Source organism: Lepeophtheirus salmonis, chromosome 3, assembly GCF_016086655.4.
Source record: "Lepeophtheirus salmonis chromosome 3, UVic_Lsal_1.4, whole genome shotgun sequence".
In the NCBI taxonomy this organism is placed as follows: domain Eukaryota; kingdom Metazoa; phylum Arthropoda; class Copepoda; order Siphonostomatoida; family Caligidae; genus Lepeophtheirus; species Lepeophtheirus salmonis.
The window spans coordinates 19,922,611-19,940,167 of NC_052133.2; the positions used below are offsets into that span (position 1 = coordinate 19,922,611).

The window sequence follows — 17,557 nt, forward strand, 5'->3', positions numbered from 1 at the left end:
TTACAAGTTAAAAATTTAAAAAACTGTTGAGAAGTAAATATTGTTCAAATAAATTTGAATTAAAAAAAAACAATTATACATATATTTCGTTCACTAAGCAATCTGTTTGAACATTTATTGCAAAAAATATGCCCAATTACATGTATGTATTACTAAACACGTCTGTAATTAATGCCTTTTTTAAGAAATATACCTTTGTTTAAATATTTCTTTTGAGTGTGCAATGTACAGATGTGGTAAGCCTTAATTAAATACCTTTTGATATCTTTTGTACATAATTCGACAATTTCCTGAAAGTAATCTAATAAAATATTTGTCTATATATTTAAGTATGTGGCACGTCAACACTAAAGCAAGCAAAAAGGATTTTTCTCATAATTGAGTGTGGAATGCAGTTGTAATCTTCATTGTATCTGCAGCTGCGTTTGTTGTTGCAGATGTAATGGAAATTTTCCTGGGAGAGTGAAAGCTTATTTGAAGCCCAGAAGTGAGGCAGTAAGCTATGTATGCTTTAGCGCAACCTAGAGCAAGGAAGACAGCCCTAGTTTCTGGGGTCGCCTTTTCCTGTCCTTTGGGCATTCCAATCAGAATGTAGGGAAACAAGTAATGGGGAAGGTAGTACCTCCAATGAAAAAGATCAGTATTCAAATCGAAGAAATATCAAAGACAAGATAATACTGGGCATCTTGCAAATGCATGGACGACTGAGTTAAAATTCTTTCCAAGGTCCTTACAGGGATAGTTGAAGTAAATACAGCCCGTCCAAATTTGCAACTGAGCCCTAAGTTCCCAATCCTCCTTGACAAAAGTGAGGGACTCCATTATTACTTTTTCCCATTTTTGCACCTGGTCAAGAATGTCAATATATGTCTGACAAATTTTCTTTGCATTATGTTCTAAGTGAGTCTGAAGTAACACCTTTACATGCCAAGATACAGATGATTTATGAAACTTAGGTGCTTTTAGCAGAGGTTAATAAAATTTTCCAAAATTAACCTCTGATTCTTGTATTGTAAACATATCATGGACATTTAAAATTTATTTGGGAAGAACCTCAATCTCAGGATTAATTAGGCTATCAAAAGTTTCAAATAACGCCTTCTTTTTTGAAAAACTGACGAATAAGGTCCCCAATAGAAGCCGAGTCATACGTCGTAGAAGCTTTCCACAAAACTCTTTCGGAGGCAGCCCCAGAAGGAGATATATCAAACAGAAGAAAATTAGATGAATCTGTTCCCATCATAATGTATTCAAAGATTTTGATATTATAAATGACAGAACGCCATTCTTTTTCCGGATTAAAAGATAAATCAATTACAATCTTCCTGTATATTTTAGGCCGAACATAACCTAACTGAACTAGCCCTCCCCCCAAGTTGTTTCCTGGTCTTCTTAGAGCCTGAATATAACTTTGGTGAAATGAATTCTGTTGCCAACCTTCTTCAGCTTCGATCCCCCAATTTGTCAATCTTGGCAACGCGGTAGCTAAATAAAGCACTGAAGGAATCAACTTTACATTGTACATGTTGACACACGTCTGCAAGTTCAATCTCCTCCATTCAGATATCCTAAGGTTAATATACCTTTCTAAATAGTTTTTATTTCAAACAGACTCTCCATGTCTTTCCCATTCAATTCAAAGAACCCTAACTTTACCCTTCACCGAGTATCCCCAAATTTTAAAATCCTTCTCTGTAGTCCACTTCCACAATGGGAGGATTGCTGTTTACTTTTTATTTAATTCCAAAATGATAATTTCTTGTATTTTGCAAAGAACGAAAGTAAAATTTCAATCTTTTTCTTCAACTGCGATTCCGAATTCCCTTCCACATGAATAGTTTTATCATCAGCATATATGTATGTCTAAAGGATGTTTTTTCTTTCCAAAATTAACTCCCAATCCAGAGTACTTGCGCCTAATATCCTGAACAAATTTCTCAATTGCAGCAATAAAAAGAATAGGAGCCACCGGGCATTCCTGTCTGTAGCTCCTTTTAAGAAGAATTGGAGTGCTTTCAAGACCATCCAAAGTGATTGTAGAGGCCCCATTTAATAACAACTCCCTCACGTGGTTAAAAAAACGAGGGGGCAGTAATTGTTTGACAGAATAAAGGATTTGTCAATGATAAATAGATTCAAACGCTTTGCAGAAGTCAATTGCAATAATAGCACTGAAAATAATATTCGAACCCAATGACTCTATCGAACATTGAATGTTGCGTGATACATCTGAAATAGTCCTGTTTTTCAAAAAGCTTTTCTGATGGGCTCCGATCCTTTTGTTGAGAATCGACTCTATTTGCCTGGCAATAACATCCGAAAGGACCATATATGATTCGTTTAACACTGTTATGGGTCTCCAATCATTGATATCCAAACCATCCCCTTTCGTTGGAATTAGTACAACTCGACCCTTAGAGACTGACTTTGGCAATTCCCCAAATTTGTCCATAGATCTGCCTACTTTCAATAAGAAGGGAGTTATTTCTTCTCCAAAAGACTTAAAAATACACCTCCCACTCCATCGGTACCAGAGGATTTATTTTCCTTGAAATTTTTTTAATATATTCATTTGTATTAGCAGATGCAAAAACTGGAGTATATGTTCCCTTTTTTCATACTGGAATTTTGGGGCCCCTTATACCCACTAAGGATTGTAAAGAATCGTGAAATACACTAAAGATATCCGCCGTTTTATATAAAGTATTTTCATTATGTATAACTTTGCTAATTGATGCTGCTGTTATGTATTCTTTCCTCTTCAACTTTTTATACGCTAAACGTGGCTATTTTCTTTTTACACCTTTTTCTTCATATCCTTTTCTGAAACTTCTGATATTTGATAAGTATTAATTAAATCTGACGTGTAACTATCATCTACATCCTTTTGAAAATCCATTACTGCAGCCCTTGTATCTCTAACAAATTTACATGATGATAATATAATGATCCTGTTAAACTTTTTAGTAGCTTGCTTGGCAGAAACATTTGAATCAAAAAAGTCGACTAGTCTAGTTTTCATGGCCCTTTGAAACCCTTCTTCTTCAAGCATCAATTTTAATATTTTGAAACTTCGAGTTCCCAAGAGGCTGTATAATTCAATTTCAATTATTTTATGATCTGAACTAGGTTCTGGACGATACTTGGCAGTCTTAATTCTTGACAGAAGTGATGAAGAGACGAGAGCATAATCAATTCTTGAAGAATGTACCCCCCCCTCCTCCAGGAATGTGATTCCTCTGAAGATGTGACCTTTATAACATCTACTAAGCTAACTTGACTGATCAGTTTATTTAGAATGGACTTATTTGTGTAGTATCCATCCTCCTTGTCCAGATCCACATTAAAGTCGCCAACAAGTATTAAAGGAACGTCATCATTTATTTGACTATTATAATTGACTTAAAAAAATCAACGATTTCTCGTTAGGTCCGTAAGCGTTTATTACTGAGAAACAGTAATCTGCATTAGAAACAAAAATTTAGTGTCAATCACTAAACTGAGAAACTTCCTTTACGACAGAAGATTCATTCAATCTTTTTGACCCAAATGTTTAAACACCTCTTTCCTTATCTGAGCCGGTAAAATAACATCTAAAATTCCATGGGAGCCACCTAGGGCAGGAAAAGTTACACGTTGTTGCAAAAGCGGTTTTTACATCCTGTAGACATATCACATTGGGCTTCATTGATATGAAATGATTCATGATTGAAGAAATCAACTTACTAATGCTCATATTTTTCATAGTATCACTTGTTATAGTGTTGGTAAAAAAATCATTGATTTTTAACTGAATAGCATTATTAAAAAAAAAAATTTCCTTGATAGTTTTACAATTTTGAAGTAATATTAATATCGTTTTTGGAATCTTAATGATGTTTTTTCCTTTCAGAAGAATTACCCGAAGCAGAACAATCTCCCGCTTCCCTGCAGGATCTTATTCGACAAATATAATATTCTTGGCATTTATAAGGTATTTCAATGATCTCTCCAGGACTACGTTATTATGATTTTGGTGATCAGGTTCATCAGACTTATCTTCTCCTCCGACACCGTTAGAAGTTTTCTTATCCTTAGAAGTGTAATCTATAGAACTATCCATCTCTAATTGTACATCCTGTAAAACCTCAACTCAATTACTAATCTGTTTTGTTATTCCCAAAGTTTTATCTAGAATATCCTCATCCAAAAAAATACTTCAACTCCATCATTACTTTTTTTTTCATTGTTATCCATTTCTTTCCACCATCAACATCTAAAGAAATCACCTATGTATTTGAAGGTGTTTCCTTCTGACCATTTTTACTCAATTTTGTTGTCCTTTTTTCTATTTTTTCTCTCTCTGAGATAAAAACCTTTCATGTTCATTCATAATCAAAGATGTGTATCCTGTTTCGACTATAATAATGTTTTATATATCCAAAATTAAAAAAAGTTATGGAAATACACTTTACTTCCTGCAAAACTTTAACCTGACTAGAGTTCCTCGAAATAGTATAATTTGGAAAAGAGGATTAGCAACCATTTCCATAATATAATCACTATCCCTCCAAATACTTTTGTACTGTGTAAATAATTCCTCAGCTCTCTTCTCCTCAGGATTCTTCTTCCGATAGTGGTTAACTATTTCTCCGAATTGTTTTAACCAATCTACAATTTTAAGTTCTTCAACACGTTTCAACCTATAAACTAACCTAATAGGTAAGTTGTTTTTTCCTGCTAATGAATAATTTTTCAATGCCTTTCAATTTTAAAGACACCTCTTCTTTGACTCCGACAGTATTTTCCAACATCATTTTCTTCACTCTCTTCAAATCTTCTATTCTGCCTCTCACATCAATTGGAAGAATCTAATAAAAACAAGCTTAGTCAACACCACATCTTGGGCTAGTGCCCGCAAGTTCGTGTTCATTAAACCCAAAGAATAAAGCTAAATTATATGCATCCATAGGTTTTAACCTGTCTTGGAAAATAGGCTTTCAATCCTTGTCCTCAATTAGAACAACAAAAGTTTCCCATTTAAGGTCCTCATTCATATTTATACTCTCATTAACTTTATGATTATAGTTTCTACGTCTTGCAGTGGCATGAGAATACGGTAATACTTAACTCAAGACAGTGAATAGTAGGCATAATTATGTAACTGTCCCTCCAAACTGTGAATACCTAATACTCTACTTTTTACAACAAAAGTAAACCACAATTTTTTTTTTTTTTTTGATAAATAATCCAATATTGATAATTATATTTAAAAAGTTTTAAAGGGCTATAAATTATAGCATGAATATCTTATCATTATTTTATCAAATCCCCTTGAATGAAAGAAACCTGCAAACTAAGTAATGTCCAATATTTACATAAATATAATATTTATCTCTTTTATAATTTCATCGTTAACACATATTTGTTTTTATTTTCCAATCGCTTCTTATTGAAGTTTTTTTCATCCATTCGTTTGAATCTAGTTTATGTTTTATTCACATGTTTTTTCAAATGTTATATAAATGCAATGAGGTGCTTAATATTATTAATTAGGCTCTTTAATGATCAAAGTTAATTAAGCATATGTATTTTTATTTTTTTAAACGAAATTGTCTTTAAAACAAAAATTTGTTGATTTCAGGCAGTTCAAAGAGATTCATAGTTTTAGTTATAAGTAACTTCTTATGTTCAGAGCTAACTTAAAATATAGCTTTTTGGCAAGAATATTCTGCTTCAGCCAATTTTCTTAGTACCATTAATCAGATAATCAAACCCATTTTAGTTACCATTAAACAACTGTTTTAGTGTTTTTTATTTATAAATACATAGATACGATAAATTTTGAGGCGCACATTTCGGACGTACACTAATAGGCATTAGCTCAAGCTCTTTGAGAAACACGGCTTTAAGACGTCCAATTTAGAAGCAAAAAAAATGAAAACCTATTCAATTGTATTATTTATTTATTTTATTGTTTAATAAATATTGAAGAAACCCTACTTTTCGATGTCTGAAACTGACTTGTAAAACTTTGTTTATACAAGTTTTAAACATATTTGTTTGTTAATTCGTCTACAGTATTGCAGAATTTTGATTTACATATTTATTAACTGTTGTCAAATAAAAATTTACAATCTTTACAATTCCAAGTTCTTTCAGTATATATTTATTATTAATTTAGCTAGAAATGGCATCAAAGTGGAACACAAAACTCAAGATTACGACTTTAATTCGTGTGAGTCACACTCCAATTGATATTTCAAAATTTTATACTTGCAGTGGCCATGACGAATTTTTATAATGTTCAAATAACTTTCTTGACGGTAATTTAATCTTCCAGTAAGATAATTCCAAGCACAAACGGTAAAAAAAATGGATAACTCTTGACTAAAAGTATATATATTACTTAGAACTCTGAATGACATCGTAATTTTTCCAACTCTTTTTTTTTTTTCAAAAAAAAAAAATGTAGCTATATTCTTTCCAGTATTTTGCCTTTCTTCATAAAAGATTTAGCATTATTTGTTGCATTATTGTTTTTGAAAAGAAAACAATGTTACCTTTTATTATTTTCATGACCTTTTTTTATTACTCTTTCAAATACATTTTCTCCATATTTATTACAATGACATGTATTTATTTCCATTTTTAGAATGACCTTTTTTTCAAAAAAAAACAGATAGAAATTTCTCATCATTTTTCGGAATGATTTTTTTTTTTTTTAATCATTATTCAAAAATCTCCGATCCTCTGAGACAATGGTCATAAAGGGGATAAGTCAATGTGGATACCATACCTATATCTCAGAAGTGAATCCTCTTGGTTATTCTGTTGGGCGTATTTTGAGATAAACACATGTATTTACTTAAAAATGTAGGCGAGGCTATAATTAATTAATGGCTCTAGGATTAAAATGATTAAAATGGTTTTTCTCCGTTTATTGTCCATCCCTCTCAATATCCGTCCTATATCCTTTTTGATTTTTCCTTCAGGGTGTATGTTGTGATGAAAGCATATAGAGCACATCATGGAAAGAAAGCTGTTGTTGACCAGGTATGGATTGAAATGGACCAGGGCTAAATTTGTAAGTTTTACACTTCTTTTTGAATAGGAAATTTCCCATAATGCCAACTGATGGTAGCAGAATTGACTAGAGAAATATCTGACTCTATTAAACAATATATTTGTAACACATACAAAATACAATTGTCACTCGGTAGAGTGCAAAATTTCACCAAAAATCAAATTAAATTATCTATCTCAATTTGTTGCAAGGTTATTGTTGATTATGCATTTTCTACATTCTGTGTTACCTTGACTTTAAAATGTGTAGGCTTTTTTTTTTTGTATATGTACATATATAATCTTCGTACCATGTTTATTCAAAATCAATCCGTAACTTTTGCCTTACCCCTGGTGACTAACAAAAAAACAAACATGCTCATAAGCATACTTTATTGGCGGAGGTAATTATAAGAAATACATAAAGCATTTAAAAAATATTTACTAAGAATATAGACTTTTAATTTCCACCAGTTATATAAGAGCAGAATGGTTAGTTAATATCAAAAATAAGCATAACGAATATATATACAATGTGTGTCATATATGATATATCTTTTAAGAGGGGAAGGAATATGTAGAAACGAAACTGTCATATACAAAAATAAATTGCAATACATATACACACACAAAAATAACGAATTGTACCTATTCAGCTATGTTAAAATTTAAAAATATTTAACAGAAAGTCTACATATGTAAAGCAAAAGTTATTGTTCTATGTCATTTTTCCTACATTTCATACAAGTGTTTTTTTTTGTTGTGTTTTTAAAAAAAAAATTAATGGTTCAATTATTTGTACAACACTTCAAGGGCAATGATGGGACATACATACATATATTGTATAAACAACTTTATCCATCACTTCCATCCTCACAGAAATTAAAATCTCACTTTTTGTATCCATTTGAAATGATTCATCAAAAGAATTTTTTATAACAACTTTTACAATTGAACTTATAACCGCTTTACACCATGCATAATATTTAAGTTTACACTGAAGACTGTTATTCTAACTTTATTAAAAACTAGTTCTTGAAGATAGTTATAAGAAAATTTGGTTGATTTGCAGTAAATTATAGCTGAAATCTACATTTTTTATTCAATACGGCCAATCTCAGCTACAATGAGGGGCACAACTCTCTTCCCGAAGGCCGTACAAGTCTTAAATATGTAATCTTCCAACAAGTCAGTCCATGGAACCTTGATGGCGGACTCCAAAAAATTTTCAATCCTGTGAGGCTAGTTGCAGGTAGCTCCCTCAACCTTTGCCTGGATAAAATAATCCAGAGGATTAAGATCGGGGAGGCCACATCTTCTTGGACACTTTTAATAAAAAATTGAATCATGACAACCTCTTCTCATTTGTGGCCGTCGTATTGTGATGTTTCTTTATCATTGCTCTTCATTTTGCTACATAGTCTTATTAAATGATCCTTCTGAGTGTATATAAAATATCAAAATTATCATTTTCAGTTGAAGTATTACATTTAAGATAAGAATATTACAATTTAAAAAAAATGCAATAGTTCAAAGAAAAACTCAACTAAATAAAATAATCCCCAATATAAATAATATATATATATATAAAAAAAAGAGTGATTAACTAAAAATAGTTTGAGGTCGACCTCACATCCTTGACGAAAGCATAGTGTTATATAATTCCAAATACTAGCAGATATATAACATAAGCTCTGCTAGAAAATGTATATATTTGAACTTGGGAGGTAGGTGGCGGTGTGATCAGAGAGTCTAGTGTTGGGGAAGAGGTAGCCTTTGTTTAGTATCCAGAGTGGTGGAAGTAGGTTTATATATTTTTTTTAATTCGAAGGAGCGTAATAACCTCCTTAATTGTACGTCTATGATAAAGGATAATGTCTTTTGATTTTGAATTGATAGTTGCCGTTATCTCCCAATGTAGGAAAAAACGACACAATCCTAAATTGCTCCTTTTCCAAGGACTTTATTAGGTAATTTTTCGTAAAATTTCGGATCTCAAATCCCTCACTGAGATTGGGAGGAGATAAAGTTTATAAATTTTCAACATGAACAAAGGTATACAAGTTTTGAAACTTCTTTCAATTATTCCCAAGATTCGATTGGGCTTCTTTATTTTGGTGTACAACTTCTTCTGAAATCTCAGAACACAAAAGATGTAAGTAAATTCCTAATTCAAAGTAATCCTTTACCACTTTAGGAATGGGGTAGATGAACTCTTTTTTGAAAAAAGAAAGCAGGACATATTTATTAAATTTTTCAATTAACACTCCAGTTAAGAAATTTGGTACAAACTTCACCGACAGAGTTTAAATCAGAGCAGATGATTTTTGTATCATCCGTGTATAAAAAGATATCTTACGAAAAAATATGAACTAAATTATTTAGGTAAACATCAAAGAACGTGGTTTGTTGTACAGCATAATTCGGTAGTCTCGTGGTAAAAATTAGTTCAGAAAGATACATTTGCATAAAAACCTCTTCAAGCAGCGTCTTGCCACAGTGCGAATGAAGAGGAAACTCTCAGACGCAAAGCCTGCAGTGAGGATATGAAAAAAAATATGGGTCACGTTGATGAGTCTTGAATTGAACTCAAATTAACTTTTCAGAGATCTCATGGTTTTTTACAAGATTGTCCAGAGACCTATCAAAAAAGTGGGTGGAAAGATTCTTGTGAGGGTGGATAGGCCACGTCAAAAAAACAACAAGGCCCTCAAAGCCATTTTCACCCAGCACTGACGCCATGACAGAGGAGGCCTTTCTGCCACCACCTAAAAGCCATCGGCTATATAAATGATTAAAAGAGCTCAAACTAGTATTAATTTTTTATGAAATTCTATTTTTCATAAATATATGAATGTTGAAGTTTAAAATTCAAAGTGTTCATACATAATGTACCACTCGGCATAACTGTAGCTCTGTCTATTTGTTATAGATATATCTTTAATTAAAACTATAATAGCAAGTGTCATAATTTGCATGTAACATACCCTAACTTTATGGTTGATATGTGGTGATTAAGATGTATATAGAACATAACACGGCAAGTTGCTTTTTCTATGCATATGCTGATGATCATATTTATTTTACAATACATTAAGTGTGCATGTTTTTGCACAAATCAACACAAAAGCCATAATAGAACAATAGGACCCCCCCACATAAAGTGATATATATGTACATATCTTTGCGCTATAAATCTTAATACATTTACTTCTACACGCAGCCTTACCTACATACTTTTAGAAGAGGATGAAAAATGCTTAAGAAAAAGTAATTTACTCTCAGAATAGATGAGTTAAGACGCTCGAAAAGAAGAAAAGTAATGCCAAGAACTCCTCAGATATAATATGTACATACATTATACTGTGTCTTAAAGGGATCAAGGGTTGGAGGTAGCAAAAAGCTTTTGAAGTTTCCACTTTTTTTTTTCGCATTATACGAGGTAAAATGGTTATTTATTCAACAATTTTTCATAAAAGACCATTACTTAGTCTGTATGCAGCGTCTAAACATTCATAAATGTGTTTATAACTTTATATTTCTTCATGGTTTATCAAATATTCCGAAGAGACCATTTTCAGAACCTGTCTAATGTACATATATCTATACTTGAAATGTATATATATATATAGTTCCAAATATGTACATATATTAGAAGAGACGGGCATTCTCAATCATTTTTGACTCAATTTATTTCAAAGTAAGTAAATTCCTTCGAGTAAGAATGTTTACATACAATATAATATATGGAAAAATAGACAATAAGACTAGTTGAAAATAAACTTGTAAAGATCCATTAAATAATGGATATTATTAGAGTTGTAGAACATATTATGTAAAAAAAAACCAAGGTAATCCTGACAATTTGTGGAATGTACTAGAGGAGAACAGCTTAGCTGTCTCTACGTTTCATTAGGTTAGCTGCAAGTACTCGCAAAAAAAAGGAAATAAATCTAAATCTAACTCCTCATATAGGGAGAACATATGTAGCAGGAATTACTTCCATATCTATCCTCAATCCTACTCAGAGTCCAACAATGACTTACCCTTATAATACCCAAATATTTTTGAAAAAAAAAAAGTACTCTTCAAATTGCTTTCTAGAAAAATCTTCCACGTCCTAAAGGTCATATTTAATACGACTCTATACATTAAAATTAAATTAAATGTAAAGGAGACGTACTTTTTTATTCTTATCAATAGAGTAATATTATTAAATGTATACATATTAGTCTTACATATTTACGGAGGATAAATGACCTGGCCTCTTGATGTTATGGGGACTCTGTCGAAAGGGGAAAGCTTGTTATATATATATATCAGCTGATTTTGTACTCAGCGAAAATTACAAGTCTCTAAAACAATTAATCGCGAAAGGGCAGACAAAATTCGAACAAGAGAGAAAATGGTACATCTATCAAATCAGTTTATCTCTTTTGCGAAATCGAGAGGATGCTAATGGAGTAGAAATCGAATAAGGACAGCTACTTATTGATGAACATATTTTGTTTGAAATGTTTTACCTTGTGTTATCACGATTTTAATATTTTCGTACCAGTTCCGTTATTAAAAATAGAAAATATAAAGAGTGGCACAAAAAACTTTTTTCTTTTGAAATTGCTATAAAAAAAAGATGGATAGATATTTTTCAATAATTTTTTTTTATTTGAAAGCCCAAACATTCCGGTTAATGATAAAACACCACTTCATTCATATGGCCGCCGTGGGTGGCCTAACAGTAGCCCATTCTGTCGCCCCAATTTTTCAATACATTTTCGATTGTGTGATCTTCAATAGCTGCAATAGCGACTCCAATTTCGTGTTTCAAATTGTCAATCGTCACAAAAAATAGTCCAACTGAGTCAAATCGCAGCTACAAGGTGGCCAGTTGACGTTGCTGTTTCGGCTTATGATGCAATTGTCGAAGAAAGCGCAAAAGATCCACTGTAACGTTGGCTGTGTGGCACGTAGCGCCATCTTGTTGGAACCAAATGTCGTCGATGTCTTCCTTTTCCATTTGGGGAAACAAAAAATCTTACAATATGGCCCGATATCGCTCACCATTGACCGTAACGGCAGCTCCTTGCTCGTTTTTTCGCTTTCGGCAACAGCAGCAATGTTTTCGATTGAGTGCACTGGACAAACACGGAAACACGTTGTTTTATCCATTAAAGAACCAGTTTCGCGCACACGTTTCACTAATTTATCCTCAAACTGCCTGGAAGGTGCTTTATTTCGACCGACGTAATTTTCTTGCAGTTTCGTTTGAAGACTCTCCATTTTGGAAATAAGTCTTTGGTATTTCCCAATTTATTTCGAGCGTAAACTTAACCATTTCATAAGCCGGAGACCTTTTACAAAATATTAGACACAATGAGAATGTTACTACAGCTGTCAGACGTCAAAAAAATGGTAGTTTAAAACGCAACCGCTAGATGGGCCACCCGTTATTTTGGTACTTTTTTTAAACGCAGTTCCAGGGGGAGGGGGGGTCACGAAATTTTTGTCTAGAGTGGGGAGATTATTCAGAAATTTGATGATTATTTTTTTTTTATAAAGACAATTTAAATTCTTCTTTTTTATAGAAATATAAAAATCATAGAAAGGGGAGCCCAAAAATTTGTAGGAAATTTTCAGCGGACCAAGTTTTTTATGGTGTAATGGTGCCGGTGTACTAAGTAGTTGAGTACGAATTTAAATGTGTCAGCATTATTAACACCAAAAAAATCTAGTTTCAACCTTCGAATGTCATTTTTATGACCTCTCAAGCTATTTAAATTTTCAAAATGACCTTTTTGTTCAAAACGGGTTATTTTCAAAAGACTTGAGAGGTATGAGTTTTAAAAATACTTGGTTCAATTTTTGTTTTGTCACTTTATTGAGATCTAAAATTTCAATTAGCTTTTTGTTGCTATCTCGAAAAGAACAAATTAATTTTTTTAGTTGTAAAAATAATATATACAGGGAGCGGGGATCAGATTGTCGCCTACTTTAAACCTTGATAACTTGAAGACGAATTTATCAAATAAAAAACCAGTTACCAAATAGGAAAGCTATTCTCGTCAGCTGACGATACGTAGTTAAGTTAGCATCATGCCGTCATCATATAAGGAGATAAAGAGCTATAAGTGGAACGAGGAGCTTTCGAGGTCCGCCGTAGTCATGGTATTGGTTAATAATGGAGGTGAAATCTCCGATTCAACGATTGCTTCAACCTTAGGAGTGAGTTTACGGACTGTTCAGCGTATCTGTAAGAAGCTAGAGGACACCTAGGATGTTGATGCCATCATAAAGAGGGCACCCAAGGAGGAGGGCGCTGAGAGGAAGGTCAGGGACACCGACTTTGTCGACAAGGTGAAGAAGATGGTTGAGGACGACCCTACCAGGTCCAGGTTCTACCTTGGATCCAAGGGGTGGCCGGAGACAGGCCCTGGGTGTGGCAACAGGACTCAGCACCCTGCCATGTGTCCAAAATCTCCATGCAGTGATTAACCGAGAACTGTTATGGAGTCTTAACCAAGGATTTGTGGCCTCCTAACTCTCCCGACCTTAATCCTTTGGACTATTTTGTCTGGGGCTATATGGAGAGACATACCAAAAGACATCCCCATAGCACCAAGGCCAGCCTGATGGACTTCATCAAGGAGGTATTCGGCAACATGGATAATGAGATGGTCAGAAGAACCTGCGGCCGGTTCAGAGGCCGTATTGAGGTTGTTATTGATGCCAACGGGGATTATATCGAATGAATAGCTACTCTATACCTATATGCTCGTCATAGCTTTGATTTTCAATAAAAAAGTTAAAAAATGTATATTTTGTGTTGTTTTTTGTACAAAAATATTTTATATTTTTTTTTAATGTTTAATAATGATTTGCGAAATATATTTTATAAGGATTTGGCTATCAAGTATCAATTCCAACTATATTAACAAACAAATCCCTGCCTGAGGAATGAAAAAGAGGATGTTCTTTCTATGGTTACGTTTAGAAAACATCAAAAAACTTATTTTATGACTGTAGTCAAGACATGGGACATATTTAAAAACATAGAAAATATTCTAAGGCAAATTTGACGATAAATTAAGATCATTTTCAATAATCTATATAGATACAAAATAATTAATCTGTTTAAGCATCGTATTGTATTATGTTTTCGTTATCCAAAGGAGATAAATTAAAGGAATATTAATATTTTGATTTACTAAATCCTTACTTTTTAAAAAAGAGTCAAGCCTTGATTAATTATTAATTACCATAGTCTACAAAATTTAACCTTTTACCAACCAAATTTAATTCCCCATCTTTGTCTAATAGTGTTTGATGAACTGATCGTACATCGTAGATTAATTTCTTTATATAAGAACTGTTTTGTTTTGTTTTTTTTGCGTAATTTTTTGTAAGTTGGAGCCAAACTGAATTCTTCTGCTGGATATAAATAGAAAGAAAATGAAAACTAAAAAAGCATTAAATCCTTTTTTGGATACTTTTGCCCCCACCCCTTAAAACCCCGATGACAACCTTCTTAAGTACACCTTTTGGGTGAAGGACTGCAGTGTCTGTCATTCAAGTACCAAGGCTATCAAAGCCACTGTCTTCCACATTAAGACAAAAAAAAAAATAACGAACTAAGAAATTTTAAATGACGTGTATCTAAGATTCTGTACATCGCGTCTACAAAACCTCCTTAATAAAAGCTTGGACTTATTTTCATTATTTCAATTTAAAAATTAACCATTTTGAAAGCGAACATGTTAGTTCAATTTAATATTTTAATTGTTGTTGACAAATGTTTTTTTTTTGATTATTTATATTCGTATATTTAACCTCTTTCTGTATTAAACGTCCTATTAAAATGTAGTGATATAATTATTTATATAAAATTTTATTTCAAAACATGATAACACATCCGTTATTGACTTTATTTTTTGTTCATTAGTACAACTTCATTATTCTTTATCTTTTCTTAATTTTATAATTTCAATAATTCTTTGATATATTGCGTTATTTTTTATTTTTTTAAATCAGGGAATCCCATATCCTTTATAAAAAAATCTATAATATTACCTAGTAAAGGAGCACTCTTAACTCTGAATTTAAACAGCATGCTTTCTATTTTTATAATGTTAAAATGAATAATCTTTTGATGGCGGACAATTGGACCCATGTTAACATGGCAATCTCCGTTGCAAAAGTGCAAGTACTAAAATTTGTTGTTCACGTTCAGATGACATTTTCTCAGCTGAGAAACATCTAATTTATTTCTTTTTTTTTTTTTTTTAGTATTTGACCGGAATCATTTTACCATATTCACAAAAACTTTGATTTATAAAGTATAAAAGCAAGTGTAAAGATTTGTTTCGCCGCACACGGTAAAAGGAAACAATGTCAAATTCAACAAACAACAAGAATATATGTACAAGCAAATAATTTTATGTTTGTTGGCAAGAGACAACTTAAAAACTGTTTAAATACGGAAAGGACACTTTGCCGGAAAAAAAAATGATATATTTAAATGACTATTGATGATTCATACTACAATACCAAGTAATTAGGATTCCTATTAATTTGACACATATTTAAAAAGATAAAGTATTAAATTATTTGCCACGAACTTCAATAATTAATACTTAATTAATTAATAATATATTCATTAAATATTGAGGATGCTTCAACATTTGGTTCCAACCACTATATGAATTTCTGTAACAAAAATCATAATAACAATAAAAAAAAATTTAAAGTATTAAATGCATTACCTGTTAATTAATAAAAACTTAATGTTTTTATTTGAATTGGAGTAACATAAATAGAGACATAGCTACATATTATTCCAGTATGAGTCGATCATCAAATACACGTTTCGGCATAAGGGCATTCATCAAAATGTTCATGCGCGCATAACAACACTCTTGAACACAAATCAAGAAAAGGAGATAATCCCAATCTTTTTAAAAAAAAAAATTATTTTCTTCTATATTTTTCTCAACAAAACAGGAGTTCAGACAATTTTGGCCACTTTTGGGAGACACGGATTCCAAAAAAATACTGTCAGTAGATTTTCACTGTCCTAATTGATACGGTTCTGAATTTTTGGATGAATAAATTATTGCACCCAAACGCTTAACCAAAATGCCTTGACTCTTTTACCATTGTACCAACAGTGCAAAACGTTTTTTGTTTCTGAGGAAGGAGTTATGTTGTCGTCAGGAAGGATAATGGGCAAATGAATGGTAAAATGACGTTCGTACCGCAGTTACTCTCCATTAGAGTGTGTTTGTATTAAAACCAGTTTTTATGCAATGGGATGAGGCCAAAGAAAGTTGCGAACCTTTAAAAGAACTAACATTCATATACATACAACCCAAGTTAAATAGAAATACAAGGTAATACCATAACGCGTGTACGACTGATGTTTGACTTCCACCACGCTTTTAATATTGACATCATAGTAGATGAGTGGCTGCGGGTTTTGTCAAAATATTTTTTTTTGCCCAGCAGTAGGTAAGATACATTAAATTGAAAATTATATGGATAGTGACGTCATAGACTATGAGTGGTTACGTGTTTTTTCAAAATCTACTTGTCTTGCTTAGCAGTGGGTACAATACATCAGATTGAAAATTTTAGCAAGGCCGATGATATGATTATCTAACCTGGTATTCTTATTAACCTTGCATACAACCGAGTATTTTCTTTGACATACTTGTGTCAATTCTAGGTTTTGTATCGAAATTTGTCATGTAAGTTAAGAGTTTTTATTCCATCATTTGGTTCCTTTATTTGATTTACAGAACTTATATTATTGACCCCAATATAACCTTTCAAATAAAATCAATCTATTACTCATTATTTTATTGTGAAGATCTATTTCCCTACTTCAAGTGCAATTTGTGACACACCCAAGGAGCTAATAAGAATAAATTGTTGATAAAAATTGAAAAGAATTGGTCAAAAACTAACAATTTAATCAATACTTAATTTTGAGATATATGAAATTCTTACTTACTTTTGTATTAATGGGCCACAACACAATATAAAATGTTTCTCTGAAGACTTCTTTTGACTTAATTTAACCAAATAAATATTTTTTTACCTTTATGCAGGAAAAAAGGTAGGTATACCAACAAACAACATAAATAAATTTGAAATAACATGTTTTAAAGTCAAATGAACAAGTATGCAGATAATGTCAGGGAAAGAAATAAACAAAGGAGTCGGTTTACACACGCAAAAAAAACATATTGTATGTCACATGCAATATGCATTTTTTTAAATAATAATTTAATTCAGGAAGGGATAAAAAGCTTTATATCATTTATGTATCTACAAAATTATATATGTGGATGTAAAATATGATTTTAGAATTAAGTAGATCTGGTGTTCAAATATGCAAGTAGGTCTGGAAGTGAAAGAACTCAGGCCTTGATTTATACATAAAATTAATACTGAAATTTTGACTTATTTCAAACTAACACTCGTACACATTTTTTCCCGGAGTCATTAGACGTCA

At 32.0% G+C, this 17,557-nt stretch overlaps 1 long non-coding RNA gene across 1 annotated transcript; it reads right to left on the bottom strand.

The window, feature by feature from the left end:
* Window positions 1-14,910: 14,910 nt before the first annotated feature.
* LOC139904849 (uncharacterized) lies at window positions 14,911-15,988 on the bottom strand. Its single transcript, XR_011779097.1, has 2 exons — window positions 15,804-15,988; window positions 14,911-15,747 (listed from the first exon to the last, which is right to left on the bottom strand). It is a non-coding gene; the product is annotated as an uncharacterized lncRNA (long non-coding RNA).
* Window positions 15,989-17,557: the final 1,569 nt, after the last annotated feature.